General features: G+C 38.8%; 1 protein-coding gene and 1 long non-coding RNA gene across 3 annotated transcripts in view; one reads left to right on the top strand and one right to left on the bottom strand.

The window, feature by feature from the left end:
- Positions 1-12570, bottom strand: part of LOC136257314 (protein NLRC3-like) — a 273319-nt gene that overhangs the window by 127957 nt on the left and 132792 nt on the right. Inside the window, exons 1-2 of one of the 2 annotated variants that reach the window (XM_066050435.1) lie at positions 3085-3178; positions 2558-2722 (exon numbers count right to left, since the gene is read on the bottom strand). The exons of the other annotated variant lie outside the window; for it this stretch is intronic. The gene's annotated coding sequence lies outside the window, so the exon portion shown is untranslated. Of the gene's footprint in view, positions 1-2557; positions 2723-3084; positions 3179-12570 lie in introns of those variants that run through there. 2 annotated transcript variants of the gene reach the window in all.
- On the top strand, positions 3154-9452 carry LOC136257327 (uncharacterized). The gene is made up of 3 exons (XR_010701911.1): positions 3154-3228; positions 7398-7487; positions 9170-9452. It is a non-coding gene; the product is annotated as an uncharacterized lncRNA (long non-coding RNA).

Genomic DNA, 12570 nt, shown 5'->3' with positions numbered 1-12570 from the left:
ACATCCTGACTGCATGGCAGACTCCTGTAAGCATTCGAGACATTAATCAGATGTCTGCAGGTTCGAGGCTGCCCAGGTCCAGACATGGATTTTTTCTTGTGTCTCCACACACTTTATGTAACAACTTTGAACAGGCTGTGGGGCCAGGTGAGACCACCTTAATAAATGACAAGCTATACGGCTGAATCAGAAGTTGCAGGTATAAGCAAGCTCATTGCTTTCTATACACCCCTGTAAATCCAACTCATAGTGCTAGCGATGCAGTAACAAACAAATAACACTTACACACCCTATATGGTAAAAACTATATTTAGACGGGAATGTGTACTAAGTTGTTTATGTACACTACCTACACTAATGGGGTGATCAGTATCCTGGTAACCTGTCTACACTAAACTACATTCATTGGGAACAACAGCTGCAGCACCAACTATACCACATTCCTCCAATACCTACAACATGTTTTTATACAACCAGTTAGGATAGCAGGATATTTTTGAAGGTTAAATTTTCAAAAAGGAATCCTTGGTTGTAATATTTTTGAAACAATATCTTCCATACTTTAAATTAGATAATTTATTAAAAGGATTCACAGAATTTCCCATACTAGGTACCCACAGAGCTACAGTAACACTCACCACCACTTTGATTATTGAGCTAAGCATTTAATAAAGACCCATTATCTGACTTTGTAAATCACCCTCCTCTATTGTATGTAGGTTCAGAACACATGTACATTAACTGAACATGAACATGTTGTGTTACTTGGCAGTGAATGGATCACCATGTGGTCAATGTCTATAGATACTATGGCTAGTTGGTACTATTGTCTCAGCCCTTATAAGTAGTCTAGCTATTAGCTCTCACTTTTATTAGGCTGAATATGTCATTAATGAGTTCCTCTTATGCTCAGTTCACTTGTGGTCAGTTCACTTGTGGTAGCCAATGTGGAGGAAGGAGTTGATTGACTTCCATTATTACATCATAACAAGTATTGTATGAATATTGTCATTAGGTGAGATCCCTCACACACAGTAACTAAATTCACAAGTAATAACATTTATGAGTGAATACTGTATAATGTATCAAATAATAAACCATCAAGATTTATGACCAATCAGGTACTATAGCCACTAGCTCATAATTTCATTCCATTTCACTTTTGATGTTTTACAACTTTCCTAAAATACGAAATTCCACTATTGGATACATTACAACTACTGGTGGTGGTGATACATGTGATACTTATCCACTGTTGTTCAAAAACTACCTACCTCACTGTATAACATCAAACACACAATATGGTGTGATATTGGTTGGACCATTCTAGCAAAGCCAGAACAGAGACAATTATAATTATTCTGAAGTGGTCTGACACTTTGTCAGTCCATACCAAAAATTGATCTGACATATTATCATGATGGTCAGACATGACAGGGGAGGCATGCCTTTTCTAGGGGGGTCTGGGGGCATGCCCACCCAGAAAAATGAGTACTGTAAGATTGATGTTTTTTCAAGTTTTTAAGGCATATTATTAATAATAAGTCAGTCATTTTCATAGTCATACAGCTGGACCCAGCACACTATTCCTGTTCTCGAGTTCTATAATTGCAGGGTATTTGACAAGTGAGATGCTTCCCTTAGCCATCATAATAGCAAATGTCAAACCTTTTCGCTTAATGCTACAGATGAGCCACTTTTTCTTACCTGTCCATCCTTCAGTTTCGACATAGCAGCCTTGTGTGCATCTGGCACTTGTGGCATGGTTAATCACATTACTGAGGATGAGCAGTAGGGGAGAAGTTCCTTCACGAGTGTATGTGTTGTTTAGTCCCTCTCAAGCTCACAGCATAGCCATGTCATTGTCTGGTGAGGTACTTCATTTCCCTCTTCCACTTGTCAGAAGTAGCCCTTGAGAGTGTTTCATTGAACTTGCAGATGATTCTGTTGCAGAGAAACCATGCTTCCTACTTGCCATCTCAATATAATGATTAGAGATTTACACATTAGAGTACAAGAAAAAACAGAAAATGCCAGACAGCTTTCTTCAAGGCTTCATAAAGAAGTGAGTGATTGTTATTACAGTGGTTAAACAGCTTTCCCAAGTAGCCCAATGAATAAACTCAAGAGTTGATATTATGGTTTTGGCTAATAGAGTTAGGAAAGTCTGCCTACACCAGCCAAGACTAATGACTGGACAATGATGACTGGACAATGATGACTGGACAATGATGACTGGACAATGATGACTGGACAATGATGACCGATCAAATAGCTTAATGGGCTGCCAAACAGGTCAATTAGCCTGACAAATGTCCAGTGACCTACAGTTATAATTGTCTCTGCAGGATTGTTCAACCTCTCTATTGTGGACTACTTGGGAGGGTGTCAGGTGTACTGGTTGTTATATAATTATATAGACTTAATAGTGGATCCCAACTAATACCAGCACTGCTTCCCCAGATGTCATTAATACAGTTCAGTAGACACACACACGCACGCACACACACAATTTGATACTGGTACACTCTTCTATCAGTTGTCAAAGATTCTGTACCTGTTCCTCAAACAGGTTAAAGTGATGAACCTCCTTGGTTGTTTTATCTGTGTGTCAGCCTCCAGTATCAATCAGAGAGGTTAATTAGCTGATCTGGTATACCTCCTCACAATATTCCCTGAACTTTGCGTACTCCTGACTGGCTGTGCCTCCCATCACTTCCACCTGTATAATGGCTACACTGAGAATTGCTCTAATAACTTTCTAACTGTATTACAATTATACATGTGGACCATGGACAGGTGCCATTACACACACTAGTACAGCTGCTATTGGCTATCCCACTTGAAGCATGAAAACATGAAATCTCGCATGAAATATGGTCACACCAGCCAATCATCTTGTTATTGATCTACCAAACACCAACTTGACTGCATCACATGGGTAAACAACCCGAGTGAAACAACCCGAGTGAAACAACCATCAGGGAGGCTACTGAACAGGCCGAGAGATGCCCAATACTGGTCCTCACCCTCGAGCTCGTGATGCTAAGTACTTAACTCCCGTACTTACTATGTACTACTTACAATGTAGAGATCATCCTGAGCTGCCTTCTTTCCTCGCGGTATCTAAACGTAAAATCTTAATCACGCACGATACGCCACTTCTTATTAATGCTCACCACGTAAAGGACAACTCGAAGCTCACATCGTGCTGTTGGATTCCTCATGGTATGTGTAGTTAACCAGGTATGATGTATTGACTCACATGAGGACATTTCATAGTCTCGCGTAGCCAGAGCTCTCGCGTAGCCAGACCCTTTTCTTTCGTGTGGTGACGGGGAAAGCCTTTTTCCACCGCCCCCACACAAAAGAAAGGAAAGGGTCTTGCTGAGACTAGACATTTCACTTCCCCATAACAGTACAGTATTGCGATTGTATAATTACAGGGCCCATGTACGTACCAAATGCCGGCAGGTGGAAAAAGGTAAATTTTCAGCTTAGCTACTGACTGCTTTATTAGAGTATTTTGATCTTCATAGGTGGAAGGATTACACATGGGAATTAATTATTACTGTATAATGTACAGACCTCAATCACGAGTATAATGTACATGATTAGTTAACAAACTAAACGTTAATTAAGTAGCTAGTAGAGATTTAAAATTATCAACATTATCAGTTTCCACAACGTGATCGGGTAGGTGATTCCATAATCGGATTGCCCTTGGAAAAAACGAATGCTTGAAAGAATCAATTCTTGATGGTAGGCGTAGGAATTTCTTGTTGCTACTACGGGTGATACTGGGAACTTTATGAAGGATATGATCACAAGGGATATCTACATACTGATTAATAATTTTATGGAAAAACATAACCAAAATCGAATCATCTCTTCGTCTCTCCAATGATTGCCAATCAAGTTGATTTAGCATAGCTGTAACACTGGAATAACGAGAATAATCGCTAAATACAAATCTGGCAGCCTTCCTTTGAATCATCTCAATTTGGTGAATGTTAGTGTGTAAGTGGGGTGACCAGATGACTGCAGCATATTCACAGATGGGCAGATGTATGTCTGGTAGCATTTAATTTTAACATCCTATGTGCACTGACCAAAGTTCCTTCGAAAAAGTACCAAGGCAGAGTTTGCTCGACCAATAATTCCTGAAATATATGTGGACCAAGACAAATTACCTGAAATTGTTAGACCGAGATACTTAGCAGATTGTACTCTCTGTATCACATAATCATTCAACCTGTAGTGACATACAAAAGGGGAGGATTTGTTAGTAACTATGAGATGCTCACACTTAGTTAAATTGGAAGGCATTTGCCAAACGGTGGACCAGTGAGCTAACTTGTTCAAATCATTTTGCGGTGCATGTTGATCACTAGGATCATTGATACTTCTGTACACTAAGACATCGTCAGCATAAAGCTTAACTACAGAGTCAGGTAAGTCATTAATGAATAGCAAGAATAGTAATGGGCCAAGCACTGATCCTTGAGGAACAAAGGGGTTGAATCACTAAACTTATTCTCAATAACAACTTGCTGAGTTCTGTCAATAAGAAATTGCTTGATCCATTCTAAATAAGTTCCACGGATCCCATAGTAGTCTAGTTTATGGAGTAATCGTTCATGAGGCACCTTGTCAAAGGCCTTTGAGAAGTCCAAAAAAAAATCTATTTGGTGTCCAGAGTTAAGGCGTGTGGCTATATCATGTATCGTTGTGATAAGCTGTGTCTCGCATGATCGATTCTTCCGAAATCCATGTTGAGCATCACTTAGAATCGAGTTAGTCTCAAGGTGTTTGTACACTGAACTATATATTATGTGCTCAAAGATCTTACATGGTATGCTTGTCAAGGATATTGGTCTATAATTAGCAGGATTCTTACGTGATCCTTTCTTGAAGACTGGCGATACACAGGCAGTTTTCCAGTCACTGGGGAGACGATGTTGGTGTAGTGATGGATGCCTTGAATATAAGGGTAAGTATGGGAGCCATATTATAAGCAGTCTCTTTTAATAAGCAAGCTGGGATCTCATCAGGGCCATGCATGGGCTCTATGGCTCTGTATGTCAGCTAATAATCTAGCCAAGCCCTCTACAGTGATGTCTTCTGTAATGATAGAATTGTATGGGGAAGCCCCTAGGTCTGGTAAGGTGGAAACATCCTCCTCAGTGTAGACAGATAGAAATTGTTTATGAACTCCCAAGTCCATTTCCCTCCTCTTTGGTTCTAAACCTTGACTGCTTGACTGCTTGACTGCATGCTTAACCGCAATATTGACTGTACAAGTATACAGCTATATTAGCACTCTTTAAATGATTTATGTGTATACAAAATTACCAACACATTGACCCACTGCATCTGTAAACACTGAAATTAATTTCTCATGACCTACGTAGTATATTTATTAGGGTAAGACTAGCTATATGTATGTATGGTTAATGTAAATTTTCTGCAGTAGGCACCTTTGTGGGTTTTGCCTTAGTTCGTTTTAATTGAATTTTACGTTTCACAGATCAAAACACAGTCAAGTACAGGGCCGATACCAGTAAAATAAAACTTACAATACTATTATTTGCTGGCTGAAGAATAATTAATAACTTACATTTCGAACAGTAGATTGCTGTGCCACACACTGGCTTTAGGTATAAACCTAGGGGGGGGGCAATAGCTAACCCAGAGGGGGCCTGTGCCCCCCCCTAGATTAACCCCTGTTAATACAGTGTGTTATGTTGAAATATTTAGCATTACTTTCTTTGTGCTTTGAAGTAGGCTTGAGTACATTATGCTTTTTAAACTACCTATTATTCTTTTTGGAAATTCTTTTTTTATTTACCTATTATTCCCAATATTCCTGAAGTAATTCCTGGAATTGTAAAAGTCAAATGGATATTCTTCTGCAGCTGAAAATGTAACCCGCTTGTAAGCATAAAAACTATACCCAAAGATCGAGATACTCTAATAGAGCAGTCACAACTAAACTTGTCTGACTGTTCTATTAGGGTAAATGACTGCTCTATTAGAGTATCTCGATCTTTCTGCCTGATTTTCTGCTAGCAATGATTGTGGATGTTCCTTTACAAAATTTTCTGCGATAGCTACTACATGAAAAATGTGTGAACTCTAATTAATTATACTGGAAGATCACCCTATTATTCCAGAATTATTCCTGATTCCTTTTACCACCGATTATTCCAAAAATTATTCCGGCATAATGTACGCATGCCTACTTTAAAGGTAACTTGAAAACCTGTGCTCGAATTGCAAGGTGATCATTGGGATAAAAAATGACCTATAGATTTACCTGAAGTGGCTTTAGACCTGTTGTTCAACATTAATGATGTACAAGAAGCCACAATGTTTAAGTGCTGGTTAAATACACAGAACATTCCACATCCCAGACTGTGACTCCTGAGACACTCGTCTATACTACAAGTTGTCGAGGGATCAAGTCACCACATGGTCTAGAGTATTGATGTTAAGTTTCTGACTCTCTGCCACTACACTGGCCAGTCTTCTTCTGAGTTCCTAATAATCTATAGACAAGTAGCTATGGTGATGTATCTGATGTAGTGGGTATCAGTGTAACTGTAAATTACACTGTACCATTTACATTACATTTCATAACATTGTTATATGAATAGTAATGTATCTAACAACTAACACGTGTGTGTCTTTGAGATTATCCAGTTCTTGAATTATCCAAACAGTAATAGATTGGTTACAGTAATTACATGTAACTAGAATGTAAGGGAAGAACAATAATACTGTACAATGTTGTTTTTTGTTACTAGAACCTAAACAATAAACATTATAACATGACAGTATTGCTTCTGTACTTCCTGATATTAAGGATGTATTGCTAAAATGTGTGGGCGGATAGAAGGGTCATTCATTATCAACTGAAAAGTAGACTAGCTACACTACTACACTATCATACTGTAGGCTTTGGTTATCAAAACACTCCATAACAGTGACACAACAAAATACTGGTCCAGTTTGTTATTGTGACATGTATATGGTTTACATGACAATGGTCTGGTCTGGTGGTCTGATTTGTAAATTAGATATGATTTAGTTTAATGTTGTGTTTGTACAACCTGTCTATAGTGACTGTTCTATTAGAGTGTTTGTTCTGTTAGAGTAATATGAAAATTAGTATCATGTAACATAGTCACTTGTCCATGTCTATCCACAACATGTGAACACTTGTAAAGTGTTGAGTTTACAAGGTAGACATTATTAAATATTAAACTGTTAATTCATATCTCATACAATAACTATTAGTTGTCCTGCTAGTGTGTACAGTGGAGCTGTTTTGTAATGGACACTTTGGGACCAGCCATTATTGTCCATGTTTATACTGTGTATTCTTCTTACAGGATAATCAGGACTGTAAATGTGTACAGGTGGAGTATACTTCATTTGGTGTGATGTGATGACTTCACCATGAGGAGGAGACAAATATCATTGTAAGTTATGTAATATGTTTGCTGACTGTCAACGGCAAGTAGAGTAGACCTGTTTATAAAAATGTATAAAACTTTAAAAAGGGAAAAAAAACATTTTTTTTAGTTCTGTGCGACCATTTTACTTCCATAAAAAGTATCATGGTATCATATTACTAAATATCACTGTATTAATGTAACAGCCATTGGTATTAAAGTAACTGCCATTTACCTCAGCAAAAGCACCAAATACGCATGTACAAATACCACAAACAAACTTGTTTATATAGTTTGGTTATCTGACTACATCAGCACCTGCCTACAAACATTGTCATGGGTAGATAAAAACAGTGGACCCAGGGACCAAGGACCCAGGACCCGCAGAAATCCAACTCTGCTTGGAATTTTATACACTTCACAGTATTCTATACTTGTACTAGGTACCTCTGCTGGTAGTCTTGCATGGCCAATCCACTTTTTCTCCCCCTCATGGCATCTCGCATGATATTTACACCAATTAGAAATTATAAGCACCTCTAAAAAGTGTCTGAAGCTGACTGCATTTATAGGCCACTGCCTGCTGCACAGTAAGCATACTAGTCTATTATGCTGCCTAGCTACTAGAGTAGTTTAGGAACATTGTGTAAATGCATCATGATGTACGAAGAGTTGCTGAAACTTGCTTAGCTTGACTTAGCTAGTAATTGCTCGCCTGCTGCACAATAGTCTATTACGTCACCTAGCTACTAAAGTTTAGAAACATTGTGCAAACAAATATTCTGGGGAAATAGCGAGTGACCTATAATTAATGCAGTCTGTTTCAGACACTTTTTAGAGGCGCTTATAATTTCTAATTGATGTAAACATCGTGCGAGATGCTGCGAGGGGGGGAAAGCGGATTGGCCATGCAAGACTACTTGCAGAGGTAAGTATAGAATACTGTGAAGTGTATAAAATTCCAAGAAGAGTTGGATTTCTGCGGGTCCCTGGTCCTGGGTCCTTGGTCCCCAGGTCCACTGTTTTTACCTACCCCATTGTCACATGTCTGGTTACCTTCTAAATATGGGATGAAACAAGCCCACAGGGAGGCCAAAGTGCACAGATGGTATGGCAGTATTTAAAAAAAAAACAGGTGGTATCAAAACCGGTATGACTTAAATATCACAGATTACTAACAATACCAGGATATCGTCCAGCTCTACAGACTTGAATATTAAAGGAAACTGCTCTAATCTGTTGTATTTCTATGGGGGCGTGGTTGTATGTATTAGGCAACTCAGTTACAGTACTAACACATTGGGAGTAACCTTATTACACAGTGACCATATTATGTATGTTTCTGTTTGTTGTCATGTTCCCTCAACTATCCAACCTTCAGACTAATGTTGTAACAGAGCAAATCTGTAATAGTTTGTGTCTATATGACATTAATTAAAGAAAGTGCAATTTTTTGGTGCGATGAAACCTGTCTATTCCAGTCACTTTGAGTCAAAATTTCCTGCAGGTGGATAGGAATTTAGGAAATGACAAATAACATTGTACAACATTGTACATTGTCATTTAACTTTGTACACAAATGACACATACAATGGCCAGTTAATGACCTTATTAGGAAGGTATCACTGTACATTTTATTATGGGATATATAGTTTATCCTGTACTGGTTTATTTTAGTGTAACTGTCTGTCATTATTTCTCTCTCACAGTCCCAATGTTCATCCTATTTAATGCACCTCTATATCTTGTTGATGATCACCCACATCCCCTGATGGTTATGATGATTCTAACAAGTTCAAGGATACAAACACTGAGACAGACATCCTGATGGTGATCATGTGACTTGTAGAGACACAGAACACACCAGTGTTTGGTACAGAATAACAATGTACTTGACTTGTAACTGAGACTGGTAAATTTAACCATCTGGAATAATGTGTAGGATAGTTACAATTATGTAGGGAGAAATGAGGAGTAGGTTTGACCAGTTGTACTATGAGTCAATTGTTCTTATAATATATGAAATAATCTACATATCATTTATAGTTTTAGCAACCAAACTCTAGCTATACTTTCATCTGTCATGCCATAAAATGAGATGTACCGGGGTAATATAGTTGAATAAACTTTTATGCCTCAGAGGAAATCAAAATTTACTATACCACAAAATAGTCATGGACTAGGTGATAAAATTTTTACAATATTAATCCCAGGAGGAATATTTCTCAATCCAACATATCCTAACCATGATCACTTGTATTTTACAGCCTGAAGTTAATGTTCTTCAGTTACTGAGGCAAGCCTGAAGTTAGCAAGTTTCCTAACATGTCTTGGGAATTAATTTTAGACATGTTTTGTTTTTGAAACCCACAATTAAAACTGGATAGTCATGACTATAGGTTTTAAATACTGAAGTACACAAGAAAAATGGGAATTTTCAATTAGAGTAAGGACCATAACACATCAGTGAAAGTACTGAAACAAGGCTGGAGTAGTGCATGATATTAAATCACAGTAAAACAATAAGAAGTGTTATATCCCTACTGTGCATTTTCTTGAGCACAGTAGGGATATAACAATTCTTATAGAACTTTGCGTGGGCTAGATCAAAGGGAAAAGTGTACTTTAAATTTCATAAAGTACACTCTCAGCTGGCCAACTGCTTCATCGACCACAAAGAGCGCTTTATTCAGCACTCTTTGTGGGCAATAAAGCACAGTTGCCCACGTGCCTTAGTGTAGGCTAATAGCCTACGGGGCTCGCGCCCGTACGACTAATAACCCAAGCCGGTGAAGACTGATAGCTTCGCTGAGTGATCAATCACCCCAGCCAATACAAGTTCAACCACTGGATTGCTTTTATAGACATGCCTAAATGCTTCGATGATGGGTGGGAGAAGGTAACGTTGCTGTTACGTTTGTTAATGTAAACGGACAAGTCCTGGAGATATCACGGAAATACTTCACCATGTGACTCACAATAGAATCGATTGTGGGTTGCGAGCAAAACCTGCCAAAATACGCGATGAACGTCTACTATGCCAAACTATGGTGAAATACGCGTGAGTTACTTTGTTAAACTAGTTTGTGTGCGTTCAGGCTGCTAATAGTTCGTGCAACGCTTGTTAATTACGAGTCCTAGTGTATGGCGAGGGGTCACCAACTGCTTTGAAATCTCGTACACCTTCAGTGAAATCCTGCCTGAAATACGAAATCTTATGTTATCGTGATTCTGATTCTATACTCGTTCTGGTACCGTAGATCGCACTCAACTGCTCCTGCACACAAGTAAGAATGAAATCCGATGTTCCGCTCCGCTTCTTCGGATTTGTATAATCAAGTTGTAGAAGCCGTACAAAACCAGGAGAGAATCGAATTAAGAATGATATCCGATGTACCGCTCCGTTTCGGATTTGTATTAAGCGAGTTGTGGAAGCCAAACAAAACCAGGAGTTGTGGGAAAGAAGCTGCACAAACCAGGAGAGAATCCATGCTAACTGTTCAAAAGTAAGAATAAAATGCGGTGTTCCGCTCCGTTTAGGATTTGTATTAAGCGAGTTGTGGAAGCCAAACAAAACCAGGAGCTGTGGGAAAGGAGCCACACAAAACCATGCAAACTGCTCCTGCACAAACGTAAGAATGAAATCCTATGTTCCGCTCCGCTTCGGATTTACTTAGCAAACTACAAACTTAGCAAAACTTCATAAACTTAGCAACACACCAATTACAAAAGCAACTTAAGCATACAGATGCTCCTGGTTTTGTGGGGTTTCACACCAGATAGAGCTTTGACAATTGCTCCTGGTTTTGAGGGGTTTCGCACGGGATTTACCCTGAATGATTGGCCTTGTTGCCTGGTCTATATGGCTTCAGCTGCGAGTTGCTCCTGGTTTTGTAGGGTTTCATTTAATAGTTATGTCTTGGCTTTACTCCTGGCTTTATATGGCTTCGAAATTCCTCTCAATTTCTTGAGGCTGCATGTGCTCCTACATGCCTGCTGAACTTGTTTCTTTCTCCCACTATTTTATGGTGGTTTCAGAACTGATCACTCTACACCAACCTGTAATTTAAAATCAAATTTTGCAGCTCTCGTTCGATTTTGTGAAATCTTTTGAAACCCGTGAAATCTTGAGAAATTTGTTCAAGATTTTGAAATCCGTACCCCTTTTTCATGAGTTGGTGACCCCTCAGTGTATGGTGAAGCTACACGACTAGAAAGTTCCATAAATCATTTAAAGCATAGCCTTGCTCGTGCTATATGAAAAATAAAATACGAGGCGCGCGGCCGAGATGCTAATAAAGCACTGGCGGCTATGCTTTAACATATACTTATTGTTTTACTGTGATTTACTATTGTGCACTACTCCAGCTTGTTTCAGTACTTTCTATCGATGTGCTATGGTCCCTACTCTAGTTGAAAATTCCAAATTTTTTGTATACTTTTTCGTTAACTTTTTTGCAAAATAGAATTATGATTGGTGAACTCACGCATACCACATCATAAGAAAGAAAAGGTGCCGCACACTCCAGCTACAATTATCGTAAAGTGAAGTATTCATTACATTTCGTTGCCAGCTATGTTCAACCCATTATGTAGCAGTACGAATCAAGACCTGTGCGTAAAGCACCTCTGCAATCAAGGTAGCCACAATGAAAAATACAATTTTCATTATGAATGGAAGCCATCACATGTTTCCGCCAAATCAATACGTTTCGCTATCAGCAAAGATGAATGGGACACAAAGGAGGACACTGGTAGGTCCATGAAGGATGCATTGTATGTATTGCGCAGGGGTGTAGCTAGCCAGAAGGTGATGGAGGGGCAGGTATGCCCCCACGAAATGCTCAAAATCATTCACGATTGCAAAAAAGGCTAATGACCCAATGGTGGGCTAGCCAACATACGGTGTTGTACTATTACAGCTTACACAACTAGCTACGTGACTATTTCAGTACTGATTGCTTATCACTTATCAATGATTCAATGGAGGTATATTCGTCGAGCATCATCGTACGTGCCACAACTGTACTCCAACAAATTCATCCACAGTCAGGTAGAGCTATATTGTTAATATTTTAGTGCAAATACAAGTTACTTTACGTTAGCCACA

The sequence above is a fragment of the Dysidea avara genome, chromosome 6, assembly GCF_963678975.1.
Source record: "Dysidea avara chromosome 6, odDysAvar1.4, whole genome shotgun sequence".
Lineage (NCBI taxonomy): Eukaryota > Metazoa > Porifera > Demospongiae > Dictyoceratida > Dysideidae > Dysidea > Dysidea avara.
The sequence above is the reverse complement of the archived record's forward strand: the minus strand, read 5'-3'. Positions and strand labels throughout refer to the sequence as shown.